Genomic DNA, 13039 nt, shown 5'->3' with positions numbered 1-13039 from the left:
TATTTAAGGTTTAGGTTAAGTCAGAGGTGAGGATTAGGGTTGGGTCCTGGGTTAAGGCTAGGGTTAGGGTGAGACCATGGGTTAGGAATAGAGTAAAGCAGGAGTTAGTTTAAAACTAGGGGCTAGAAATAGGGTTAGTCCAGCAGTTTAACCTTGGATAAGCCAGAATTTAAGGTTAAGTTTAAGACAGAGGTGATGATTAAAGTTGGGCTCTGAGTTAAGGCTAGGGTTAGGGTTAGACCATGGGTTAGTAATAGAGTTAAAACAGGAGTTAGGGTCAGACCACGAGCTAGAAATAGGGTAAGTCAAGCAGTTAAACTTGGGTTAAGCCAGAATTTAAGGTTTAGGTTAAGCCAGAGGTGAGGATTAGGGTTGGGTTCTGGGTTAATGCTAGGGTTAGGGTTACACCATTAATTAGGAATAGAGTTAAAGTAGGAGTTAGGGTCAGACTAGGGGATTAAAATAGGGTTAATCCAGCAGTTAAACTTAAGTTAAGCCAGAATTTAAGGTTTAGGTTAAGCCAGAGGTGGGGATTAGGGTTGGGTCTTGGGTTAAGGCTAGGGTTAGGGTTAGACCATGGGATAGTAATAGAGTTAAAACAGGAGTTAGGGTCAGACCACGAGCTAGAAATAGGGTAAGTCAAGCAGTTAAACTTGGGTTAAGCCAGAATTAAAGGTTTAGGTTAAGTCAGAGGTAAGGATTAGGGTTGGGTCATGGGTTAAGGATATGGTTAAAGTTAGACCATGGATTAGGAATAGAGTTAAAACAGGAGTTATGGTCAGACCAGGAGCTAGAAATAGGTTTGGATTAGCAGTTAAAGTTAGGTTATCCCAGCATTTAAGGTTTAGATTAAGACAGAGGTGAGGATTAGGGTTGGGTCCTGGTTAAGGCTAGGGTTAGAGTTAAACCATTAATTAGGAATGGAGTTAAAGCAGGAGTTAGGGTCAGACCAGGGTCTAGAAATAGGGTTAGTCCAGCAGTTAAAGTTAGGTTAACCCAGAATTTAAGGTTTAGGTTTGGGTTAGGCCAGAGTTAAGGATTAAGGTTGAGTCCTGGGTTAAGGCTAGGGTTAGGGTTAAACCATGGGTTAGGAATAGAGTAAAAACAGGAGTTAGGTTCAGACCAGAAGCTAGAAATAGGGTTAGTCCAGCAGTTTAACCTAGGTTAAGCCAAAATTTAAGGTTTAGGTTAAGCCAGAGGTGAGGATTAGGGTTGGGTCCTGGTTAAGCCTAGGGTTAGGGATAGACCATGGGTTAGGAATAGAGTTAAAACAGGAGTTAGGGTCAGACCAGGAGCTAGAAATAGGGTTAGTCCAGCAGTTAAAGTTAGGTTATCACAGATTTTAGGGTTTAGGTTTAGGTTAGGCTAGAGGTGAAGATTAGGGATGAGTCTTGGGTTAAGGCTAGGGTTGGGGTTGGACCATGGATTAGGAATAGAGTAAGAATAGGAGTTAATTTAAAACTAGGGGCTAGAAATAGGGTTAGTCCAGCAGTTTAACCTAGGTTAAGCCAGAATTTAAGGTTTAGGTTAAGCCAGAGGTGAGGATTAGGGTTGGGTTCTGGGTTAATGCTAGGGTTAGGGTTACACCATTAATTAGGAATAGAGTTAAAGTAGGAGTTAGGGTCAGACTAGGGGATTGAAATAGGGTTAATCCAGCAGTTAAACTTAAGTTAAGCCAGAATTTAAGGTTTAGGTTAAGCCAGAGGTGGGGATTAGGGTTGGGTCTTGGGTTAAGGCTAGGGTTAGGGTTAGACCATGGGATAGTAATAGAGTTAAAACAGGAGTTAGGGTCAGACCACGAGCTAGAAATATGGTAAGTCAAGCAGTTAAACTTAGGTTAAGCCAGAATTAAAGGTTTAGGTTAAGCCATAGGTAAGGATTAGGGTTGGGTCATGGGTTAAGGATATGGTTAAAGTTAGACCATGGATTAGGAATAGAGTTAAAACAGGAGTTATGGTCAGACCAGGAGCTAGAAATAGGTTTAGATTAGCAGTTAAAGTTAGGTTATCCCAGTATTTAAGGTTTAGATTAAGACAGAGGTGAGGATTAGGGTTGGGTCCTGGTTAAGGCTAGGGTTAGAGTTAAACCAATAATTAGGAATGGAGTTAAAGCAGGAGTTAGGGTCAGACCAGGGTCTAGAAATAGGGTTAGTCCAGCAGTTAAACTTAGATTAAGCCACATTTAAGGTTTCGGTTAAGCCAGAGGTGAGGATTAGGGTTGGGTCCTGGGTAAAGGATAGGGTTAGGGTTACACCATGGGTTAGGAATAGAGTTAAAGCAGGAGTTAGGGTCAAACCAGGAGATTGAAATAGGGTTAGTCCAGCAGTTAAGGTTAGGTTAAGCCAGAATTTAAGGTTTAGGTTAAACCATAGGTGAGGATTAGGGTTGGGTCCTGAGTTAAGGCTAGGGTTAATGTTAGACCATGGTTTAGTAATAGAGTTAAAACAGGAGTTAGGGTCAGACCAGGAGCTAGAAATAGGGTTAGTCCAGCAGTTAAAGTTAGGTTATTCCAGCATTTAAGGTTTAGGTTAAGTCAGAGGTGAGGATTAGGGTTGGGTCCTGGGTTAAGGCTAGGGTTAGGGTTAGACCATGGGTTAGGAATAGAGTAAAAGCAGGAGTTAGTTTAAAACTAGGGGCTAGAAATAGGGTTAGTCCAGCAGTTTAACCTAGGTTAAGCCAGAATTTAAGGTTAAGTTTAAGACAGAGGTGATGATTAGGGTTGGGGTCTGAGTTAAGGCTAGGGTTAGGGTTAGACCATGGGTTAGTAATAGAGTAAAAAAAGGAGTTAGGGTCAGACCAGGAGCTAGAAATAGGGTTAGTCCAGCAGTTAAAGTTAGGTTATCCCAGAATTTAAGGTTTAGGTTTGGGTTAGGCCAGAGTTAAGGATTAAAGTTGAGTCCTGGGTTAAGGCTAGGGTTAGGGTTAAACCATGGGTTAGCAATAGAGTTAAAACATGAGTTAGGGTCAGACCAGAAGCTAGAAATAGGTTTAGTCCAGCAGTTTAACCTAGGTTAAGCCAAAATTTAAGGTTTAGCTTAAGCCAGAGGTGAGGATTAGAGTAGGGTCCTGGTTAAGGCTAGGGTTAGGGATAGACCATGGGTTAGGAAAAATTTAAAACAGGAGTTAGGGTCAGACCAGGAGCTAGAAATAAGTTAGTCCAGCTGTTAAAGTTAGGTTATCCCAGAATTTAGGGTTTAGGTTTAGGTTAGGCTAGAGGTGAAGATTAGGGATGAGTCTTGGGTTAAGGCTAGGGTTGGGGTTGGACCATGGGTTAGGAATAGAGTAAAAATAGGCGTTAATTTAAAACTAGGGGCAAGAAATAGGGTTAGTCCAGCAGTTTAACCTAGGTTAAACCAGAATTTAAGGTTTAGGTTAAGCCAGAGGTGAGGATTAGGGTTGGGTTCTGGGTTAAGGCTAGGGTTAGGGTTACACCATTAATTATGAATAGAGTTAAAGCAGGAGTTAGGGTCAGACCAGGGGCTTGAAATAGGGTTAATCCAGCAGTTAAACTTAGGTTAAGCCAGAATTTAAGGTTTAGGTTAAGCCAGAGATATAGATTAGGGTTGGGTCTTGGGTTAAGGGTGAGGTTAGAGATAGACCATCGGTTAGGAAAAGAGTTAAAACAGGAGTTAGGGTCAGACCAGGAGCTAGAAATAGGGTTAGTCCAGCAGTTAAAGTTAGGTTATCCCAGTATTGAAAGTTTAGGTTAAGTCAGAGGTGAGGATTAGGGTTGGGTCCTGGGTTAAGGCTAGGGTTAGACCATGGGTTAGGAATAGAGTTAAAACTTGAGTTAGGGTTAGACCAGGAGCTAGAAATAGAGTTAATCTTGCAGTTAAAGTTAGGTTATCCCAGAACTTAAGGTTTAGGTTTGGGTTAGGCCAGGGGTGAGGATTAGGGTTGAGTCCTGGGTTAAGGCTAGGGTTCCCCAAGAACAGCGGTGGCGCTCCACCTTACCACACACCGTGGATGGCATCACAAACTTCCTAATCCCCTGTACATACTCCCCCTTTTTACTCCACCTATTAGTGTTACATCTCGTGGCTCTCCTGAGGCAAGGACTGAGGCAGTCTCCCATTCCTTGCCTGCCACGAGCACTCCTGCTCAGCAGCGCCGAAGGTCTGCCAGACTGCGCAGTGTGCAGGAGATACCTTCTCAGAGAGGCAGCAGAAGGGTGACACCTAGTGGTTCTCCTGTTACAAGGAGTGAAGCGGTCTCCCATTCCTGGCCTGCCGCAGACTCTCCTGCTCAGCGGCCCCGAAGGTCTGTGAGGCTGCGCAATGTGCAGAGGTTTACTGCTCAGGGAAGCAGTGAGATTCCCGTTATCTCTGCACATTGTGAGACCGAGGATCCCGCTTCTATTTCCCAGAGGCAGGAGGGTGAGCATGTGCAATGCGTGGTGGGTCCTGATTCGCTCACTGACGTCACACGGCTTGATGACAAGGCTGGTGACGTGGTGAATCCTGACTGGCCAGGCTGGGACGTCGTGGACCCTGATTGGGTCAAGTCCGTCATCTCCGCCTCGCGCCCGCCCTCGGGTGGAGCTGCACCTCCTTAAAAGCTCCCCCTGCCATCATGGCGGCGCGCGACCATCCTTCTATGTTTGGATGTCTGGCAGCGTGCTGCCACGCCACTGCTCAGGCATTTCTGTCTCTTGTGGGCTTGGCCCTTGCTGCTCCGGCAGTACCTCGTTTGCAGGCCGTGTTCCTGCCTTGCTGCTCCGGCAGTACCCCCGTCAACAGGCCGTGTTCCTGTCCCAGGTGAGCTCCTCAAGTCTCCATTGGACTCACCTGGTTATTGAAAGCACACGTGCGTGGGCACCTCTGTGCTACCCTCGTGCCATATTCTCGTGACTTCCACTGGCACACGTGCGTGGGCACCTCTGTGCTTCCCCGTGCAACAGGTACACCGAGCCGTGAGATCTGTGCCATACAACCCTCAGGGGTTAGGGCAGATCGGTGTACATAGATCGTCTGTGACATTCCAGACGATCGCTAGCAGCAACCCTCTCACTCTTCACCCACCATAGCGGCGGTCCCTTACACCGCACAGTGGACCTTGACCGGCGGAAGCAGTCCATTTCCCATCTTGGCACGCTTCCCCGGGTCCCACTCGTAACATTACGGTCGCGCCATTGGTCTGGCTATGGCTGAAGAGCAGCAGCAGTTGCTGCGTTATGTGCAGCAGTTGGAGTCACGATTGGCAGCAGTGGAGCAGTCTTCCTCCGATAAGACTACTCTGACGACAGTCGCCACCCAGGCGGCTACCCAGGCTGTGCTATTGGGCGGAAGGTCTCCTCGCCTTGCGCTTCCAGAGCGCTTTAGCGGCAACAGCTCTGAGTGCCGTGGGTTTATAAACCAGGTTACCACCTACTTAGAGCTGTCCGCGACTCTTTACGCTACTGAGAAGGCGAAGGTAGCCTTCGTCGAGTCCCTGCTCACAGGGAGAGCGCTGAAGTGGTCCACGCCGTTGTGGGAGCGCGGAGATCGTGTGGTGAATAACTTAGCAGCTTATCTTGGGGCCATGAGAATGGTGTTCCTCGGGCCTCAAGTCACCCACGATTCCGCGCTGCGCCTCCTACGACTTCGGCAAGGGTCTGCTTCAGTCGGGGACTTTGCTGTACACTTTAGGACACTGGCCGCAGAGCTGGACTGGCCGGATAAGGTCCTTGTCCCTGTGTTTTGGGAGGGCCTGGCAGGGTTTGTCAAGGACGCACTGGCCACACGTGAGGTGCCTGCCACTTTAGAGTCCTTGATTCAGGTTGCCTCTCGCATAGACATCCGCCAGGCGGAGCGAAGGCTTGAGGTCTCTTCAGCACCCACGTCTTCTCGGCCTAAAAAGCGTCTGACTCCCGTCTTCCATCAGACAGGTCCCCCAGCCAGTCCTGTAGGCGACTCCGTGGAGTCAATGGAAGTGTCCAAGGTGGTCTCCTCTGCCCCAGGTTCTCGGTCTTGTGTCATCTGCTTTTCCTGTGGGCAGAGGGGACACATAGCTACCCTATGTCCCAAACCGTCGGGAAAAGACAGCGTCTAGTTTCTATCAGAGGGGGGACTCTAGACGCTACTTCTCCCTCTAGGTTGACTATCAGCGCCCAGTTGCAGTTCGGCACTACTCTCTTCTCTGCCCTGGCTTGCTTGGACTCAGGCGCTGAAGGCAATTTCATCTCGACCTCCCTGGCAACCCGATACTCAGTTCCCCTGGTTCTGTTGCCCAAGCCACTCAGGGTCCGGGTAGTCGACGGGTCCATACTACTCGATCCTATCACCCAGATCACCATCCCTCTCAGGATGGATGTACCACCGGGACACCATGAGCAGGTGTCCTTCCTGGTGCTTCCAGGGGGGACGGATGAGATCCTACTGGGTCTTCCCTGGTTGAGACAGCATGCTCCTATACTCAACTGGGCAACAGGGGAGATCTCATCCTGGGCAGGATCCTGTAGAGAGCACCTCGTGACTACCGAACCACCCGCTACCATTAGGTCGGTTGGGTCCTCAGGGAATACTGAGGGGCCGGGTTTACCGACACCTTATGAGGCCTACAGGGATGTCTTTTCCAAAAGGGCCGCAGATACTCTTCCTCCCCACCGGCCATATGATTGCCGAATAGACCTGAAGCCAGGCTCCGAGCCCCCTAGGGGCAGAGTGTATCCACTCTCTGCTCCAGAGACGGAGGCTATGTCCAAATATATTCAGGACAGCCTGGCGAAGGGGTTCATTCGCAAGTCTATTTCACCGGCTGGTGCAGGGTTCTTTTTTGTGCAGAAGAAGGAAGGGGATCTGCGCCCCTGTATCGATTACAGGGGATTAAATGCAATCACAATCAAGAACAAATACCCTTTGCCCCTCATTACTGATCTATTTGATCGATTCCGCGGGGCAAAGGTCTTCACAAAGCTGGATCTACGCGGGGCGTATAATCTAGTGCGAGTCCGAAAGGGCGATGAGTGGAAGACCGCCTTTAACACCAGGGACGGTCACTACGAGTATCTAGTAATGCCCTTCGGACTCTGCAATGCCCCCGCCGTATTTCAAGACTTTGTGAATGACATTTTCCGGGATTTGTATCTTTCCGTGGTTGCATACCTGGATGACATTCTTATCTTCTCCCCCGATCTTACCACCCATCGGAGGGATGTCATCCGAGTACTTAAGAGGCTCCGCACCCATTCGTTATATGCTAAGCTGGAAAAGTGCGTTTTTGAACAGGAATCCTTGCCGTTCCTGGGGTACATAGTGTCCAGTCAGGGGTTAGCAATGGATCCGGGGAAGTTGGAGACAGTGATGAACTGGCCTGAGCCCCGCTCTCTGAAGGCGATCCAGCGATTCTTGGGGTTTATCAATTATTATCGCCAGTTCATTCCCAACTTCTCGACGGTGGCAGCACCCATCATTGCCCTTACCCGCAAGGGCGCTAATCCCAAAGCATGGACACGGGAAACGGTAGAGGCATTTCACACCCTCAAAACTCACTTCTCCAGAGCTCCCATCCTTCATCGTCCAGACATCTCCAAACCCTTCCTACTGGAGGTAGACGCCTCTTCGGTCGGTGCAGGTGCAGTCCTGTACCAGAAAAACAAACGAGGAAGGAAACATCCGTGTTTCTTTTTCTCCAAGACCTTTTCTCCGGCCGAGAGGAACTACTCCATAGGGGATAGGGAGTTACTGGCGATGAAACTAGCATTCCAGGAATGGCGGCATCTCCTGGAGGGTGCGAAGCATCCATTTGAGGTTTTTTCTGACCACAAAAACCTCACATACCTCCAGACAGCACAACGCCTGAACCCAAGGCAGGCCCGTTGGTCTTTATTCTTCTCCCGGTTCCGCTTTATTATCCGCCACCTGGCCGGTGAGAAGAACGTACGGGCCGATGCCTTGTCACGTTGTATGGTTGTGTTGGAGGAGGACGAGGAGGAGCCTCGTCTTATACTACCCCCGGACAGCTTGAGGATGGTCACCCCCACTTCTTTGGACCAGGTGCCACCTGGCAAAACCCTCGTTCCCCCTGAACTACGGAACGAGGTGCTATCGTGGGCCCATGCCTCCAAGGTCGGGGGTCACTTTGGGGTCAAAAGGACCAGAGACCTGGTGACCAGGCATTATTGGTGGCCGAGACTACCCCAGGACATACAGGAATATGTGGGAGCCTGTATGTCGTGTGCTCGGAATAAGCCGTCCCGGCAGAGACCGGCAGGTCTTCTTCACCCACTGCCAGTGCCGGATCGTCCCTGGGAAGTGGTAGGGATGGACTTCCTGGGAGATCTGCCCAAGTCAGCAGGGCACAGGGTCGTATGGGTCATCACGGACCACTTCTCTAAAATGGTCCACTTGGTGCCTCTCCCACGACTCCCGACGTCACGTGCTCTCGCCACCTTGTTCATTCGGCATGTATTTAGGTTGCATGGCATGCCTGACAAGGTGGTGAGCGACCGGGGTCCCCAGTTCGCGTCTCGCTTCTGGAGAGAGCTCTGTAAGCTCCTGCAGATAGAGCTGAACATCTCCTCCGCATACCATCCCGAGACCAATGGACTAGTGGAGAGGACTAATCAGACCTTGGTAACTTACCTCCGCCATTTTATATCCGCGCACCACGACAACTGGGCTAACCTCCTTCCTTGGGCCGAATTTGCCATTAACAATTCGGTCCATGAATCCTCTGGCCAGACTCCGTTCCTACTCAATAACGGACAACATCCCAGAATCCCGGTTCCGATGCCCATTACGTCACCCGATACTAGAGTGGAGGATTGGGCGACCAAGGCCCGGGAGATCTGGGATGACACCCAAGAGGCTCTTAAAAGGGCCAAAGACCGGATGGTGACAACGGCTGATGTTCGCCGCCGCCCTGCACCATCCTTCGCCCCTGGTGACCTAGTATGGCTGTCCTCTAAGAATGTTAACCTACGGGTACAGGCAGCCAAATTCGCCCCTAGGTATCTGGGTCCGTTTAAAGTACTACAGCAGGTAAACCCAGTGGCATATCGACTCCAGCTCCCTCCACGCTGGGCTATAGCCAACACCTTTCACGTGTCCCTCCTGAAACCCGTACGACTTAATAAATTCTCGGGGTCCCTGCCGGCTCAAACCGACTCCCCGTCCGACGACCCTGAGGTGGCAAAACTTGTGGAGACAAAAGTCATACGGGGCAAGAGGTACTACCTCGTGGAGTGGGCCGGCCGTGGTCCGGAGCATAGATCCTGGGAGTTGGAGGATCATATCCGCGTCCCGGGTTTGATAGCGGCCTTCGAGCACGGACAGGGGGGGGGGCCTAGACGGGGGGGTAATGTTACATCTCGTGGCTCTCCTGAGGCAAGGACTGAGGCAGTCTCCCATTCCTTGCCTGCCACGAGCACTCCTGCTCAGCAGCGCCGAAGGTCTGCCAGACTGCGCAGTGTGCAGGAGATACCTTCTCAGAGAGGCAGCAGAAGGGTGACACCTAGTGGTTCTCCTGTTACAAGGAGTGAAGCGGTCTCCCATTCCTGGCCTGCCGCAGACTCTCCTGCTCAGCGGCCCCGAAGGTCTGCAAGGCTGCGCAATGTGCAGAGGTTTACTGCTCAGGGAAGCAGTGAGATTCCCGTTATCTCTGCACATTGTGAGACCGAGGATCCCGCCTCTATTTCCCAGAGGCAGGAGGGTGAGCATATGCAATGCGTGGTGGGTCCTGATTCGCTCACTGACGTCACACGGCTTGATGACAAGGCTGGTGACGTGGTGAATCCTGACTGGCCAGGCTGGGACGTCGTGGACCCTGATTGGGTCAAGTCCGTCATCTCTGCCTCGCGCCCGCCCTCGGGTGGAGCTGCACCTCCTTAAAAGCTCCCCCTGCCATCATGGCGGCGCGCGACCGTCCTTCTATGTTTGGATGTCTGGCAGCGTGCTGCCACGCCACTGCTCAGGCATTTCTGTCTCTTGTGGGCTTGGCCCTTGCTGCTCCGGCAGTACCTCGTTTGCAGGCCGTGTTCCTGCCTTGCTGCTCCGGCAGTACCCCCGTCAACAGGCCGTGTTCCTGTCCCAGGTGAGCTCCTCAAGTCTCCATTGGACTCACCTGGTTATTGAAAGCACACGTGCGTGGGCACCTCTGTGCTACCCTCGTGCCATATTCTCGTGACTTCCACTGGCACACGTGCGTGGGCACCTCTGTGCTTCCCCGTGCAACAGGTACACCGAGCCGTGAGATCTGTGCCATACAACCCTCAGGGGTTAGGGCAGATCGGTGTACATAGATCGTCTGTGACATTCCAGACGATCGCTAGCAGCAACCCGCTCACTCTTCACCCACCATAGCGGCGGTCCCTTACACCGCACAGTGGACCTTGACCGGCGGAAGCAGTCCATTTCCCATCTTGGCACGCTTCCCCGGGTCCCCCTCGTAACATATTAGACTCCTCTCCCCCCAGGACTACTTCTCCTATTAGACTCCTCTCTCTCCAGGACTACTCCTTCCATTAGACTCCTCTCCTCCCAGTACTATTCCTCCTATTAGACTCCTCTCCCCCCAGGACTACTCCTCCTATTTTACTCCTCTCTCCCCAGGACTACTCATCCTATTATACTCCTCTCTCCCCAGGACTACTACTCCTATTATACTCTTCTCCCCCAAGGACTACTCCTCCTACTAGACTCCTCCCCCAGGACTACTCCTCCTATTAGACTCCTCCCCCCATGACTCCTCTCCCCCAGGACTACTCCTCCTATTATACTCCTCTCTCCCCAGGAGTACTACTCCTATTATACTCCTCTCCCCCCAGGACTACTCCTGCTATTATCCTCCTCTCCCCCCAGGACTACTCCTGCTATTATCCTCCTCTCCTCCCAGGACTACTTCTGCTATTATCCTCCTCTCCCCCCAGGACTACTCCTGCTATTATTCTCCTCTCCCCCCAGGACTACTCCTCCTAATATACTTCTCTCTCCCCAGGACTACGCCTCCAACACACACACACTGCACAAAACATACCTGCCCCCAAAACGCACACATGCACCCCCCCCCACACACACACACACACAAACCGCGCAACACACACAGCACCACACACACACACACAACGCTGCAGACACACAGCGCTCCACAAACAATGCATCACACACAGCGCTCCACAAACAACGCAACACACACAACGCAACACACAAACAACACTGCTCTCATACACCCCCACACCCAGACAATACCCAGAACATTTACAGCATCCTACACAAACACTTGGCAACTACACACAACAACATCTATATATAACAAAAATCATACATTTATTACGCCCTGGCCGGGCCAGGTAGTCACAGAAAGGGCCCCGCATTACACCAGTCCCTCATAGGTAACACACAGCCAAACATTTAAACCCTAGTCACCCCCTTCAGAGCTTGATGAACACACCAGGGGGTGGAACCAGGCGGTTGGAAGACGCCCACCAAGGAGTGTCAGACAGCCGTGGTGGACCGGGACAGAGTTATAGCCCACCGGTACCGACCCGGGGAACCGACACGGGGGAACTCCGGCTGGGCCCGACCCCCGCCCAGAGTGAGCCGGAGCAGGCAGGCGCTCCGTACTGGGAACGGCAGCAGCGCCAGCTGGGTCGGGAGATCACAGCCCGCGAGAAGAGGAAAGCGGATGTGCTGGCCCGGACCATCCAAGAGAAGGACAACTTGAGAAACGCCACCTTTCGGGTATGGGGCCCGACGCACGAAGGCCAGGTCCGGCACTTTGACCCCCGACATGGATGGGGGTTCATCTTCGAGCCGGACCTGGATGCAGAAATCTTCATGTCCTGGAGGATCGTCTACCCCCACTTTCCAATGGGCAACCCAGACCGGGACCTGGAACCCGGTGAGTTAGTCACCTACACCCGGCATTGCGGAGAGAGGGTATGGTTTGCCCTCGATATAAAGAGGAGGGTGAGACGCAGTGCCCGGAGGCGCGCCCATTCCCCTCCCCCGCCATACAGTCCCGCTGATGATGAAGAAGAGTTTTAAGTGGTAGCGGTTCTGGCTACCTTTCTGCCCGTCCCTGTTGGGACCTAGTTGATGTTCCCGTTGTAAGGTTAAATAATGACATGGCTGAGAACTTGCAGGCCAACCCAAAAACTATTGGGACTTGTAAATAGCTGCATACCACCCTTTTCATGTCCTGCAGTCTCCGGAGAGGCTGATTGGAGGAAGGGCCTGCGGGAAATTGTAGGCCGAGGTCCTGTCACTAGTGAGACCGGTGATGACCCTCCAGGTCAGGGGTCCCCTGGACGTGGGGCCTCTGAGAGCGACTGCCAGGTAAGGAACTTACTACCCGGCCTGTGTGGGCAACACCCGGACCCGAACCCGTTTCCTGGACTGGGGAAAAGGGGTGCTGACCTAGTTTTTAGAGGCAGCATCAGGGCTAGGTTTGCTTGGGTGGGCAAAGTGAAAAGGACCCGGTCCCGTCCCGTTCCCGGTTAATAAAATGTTTTAATGCAACGTTTAAGTAACCTGCCTCCCGTAAGGGAAGAAATCCAAAGTATGCTTAATTGTAAATATGTTTTATCTTTTCCAGTTAAAGAAAAAAAATAAACTGGTGGTGGTCGGACAGCCCACGGACGGTCTGTGGTTAACCAAGGGGGAGTGTGACGCCAGGCCAGGTAGTCACAGATAGGGCCCCGCATTACACCAGTCCCTCATAGGTAACACACAGCCAAACATTTAAACCCTAGTCACCCCCCTCAGAGCTTGATGGACACACCAGGGAGCGGAACTAGGCGGTTGGAAGATGCCCACCACCCACCAAGGAGTCTCAGACAGCCTGGGGCAGGAAAGTAAACAGTGGAGAACAGTTTCAGAGTTCAAGTTGGAGAGGTGTGTGGGCTGGAGCTGTGTGCAGCTCCAGTAGAGGAGAGAACCAATTTGAGCAGGTGCCAGGGTAGGAGCCCTGGTACCTTTGGCTAGGAGGCAGACGGAGGCCTCTGTCTGCAGGAGCCGGGAAGACAGCTCGGTGGAACCAAGGTGGACCGAGACAGTGTTGTAGCCCGCCGGTACCGACCCGGGTAACCGACTTGGAAAATGGAGCACAAAGGGGGGGTACTC

Source organism: Anomaloglossus baeobatrachus (genome assembly GCF_048569485.1).
Source record: "Anomaloglossus baeobatrachus isolate aAnoBae1 chromosome 1 unlocalized genomic scaffold, aAnoBae1.hap1 SUPER_1_unloc_5, whole genome shotgun sequence".
Lineage (NCBI taxonomy): Eukaryota > Metazoa > Chordata > Amphibia > Anura > Aromobatidae > Anomaloglossus > Anomaloglossus baeobatrachus.
Note: the sequence above shows the minus strand (reverse complement) of the source record.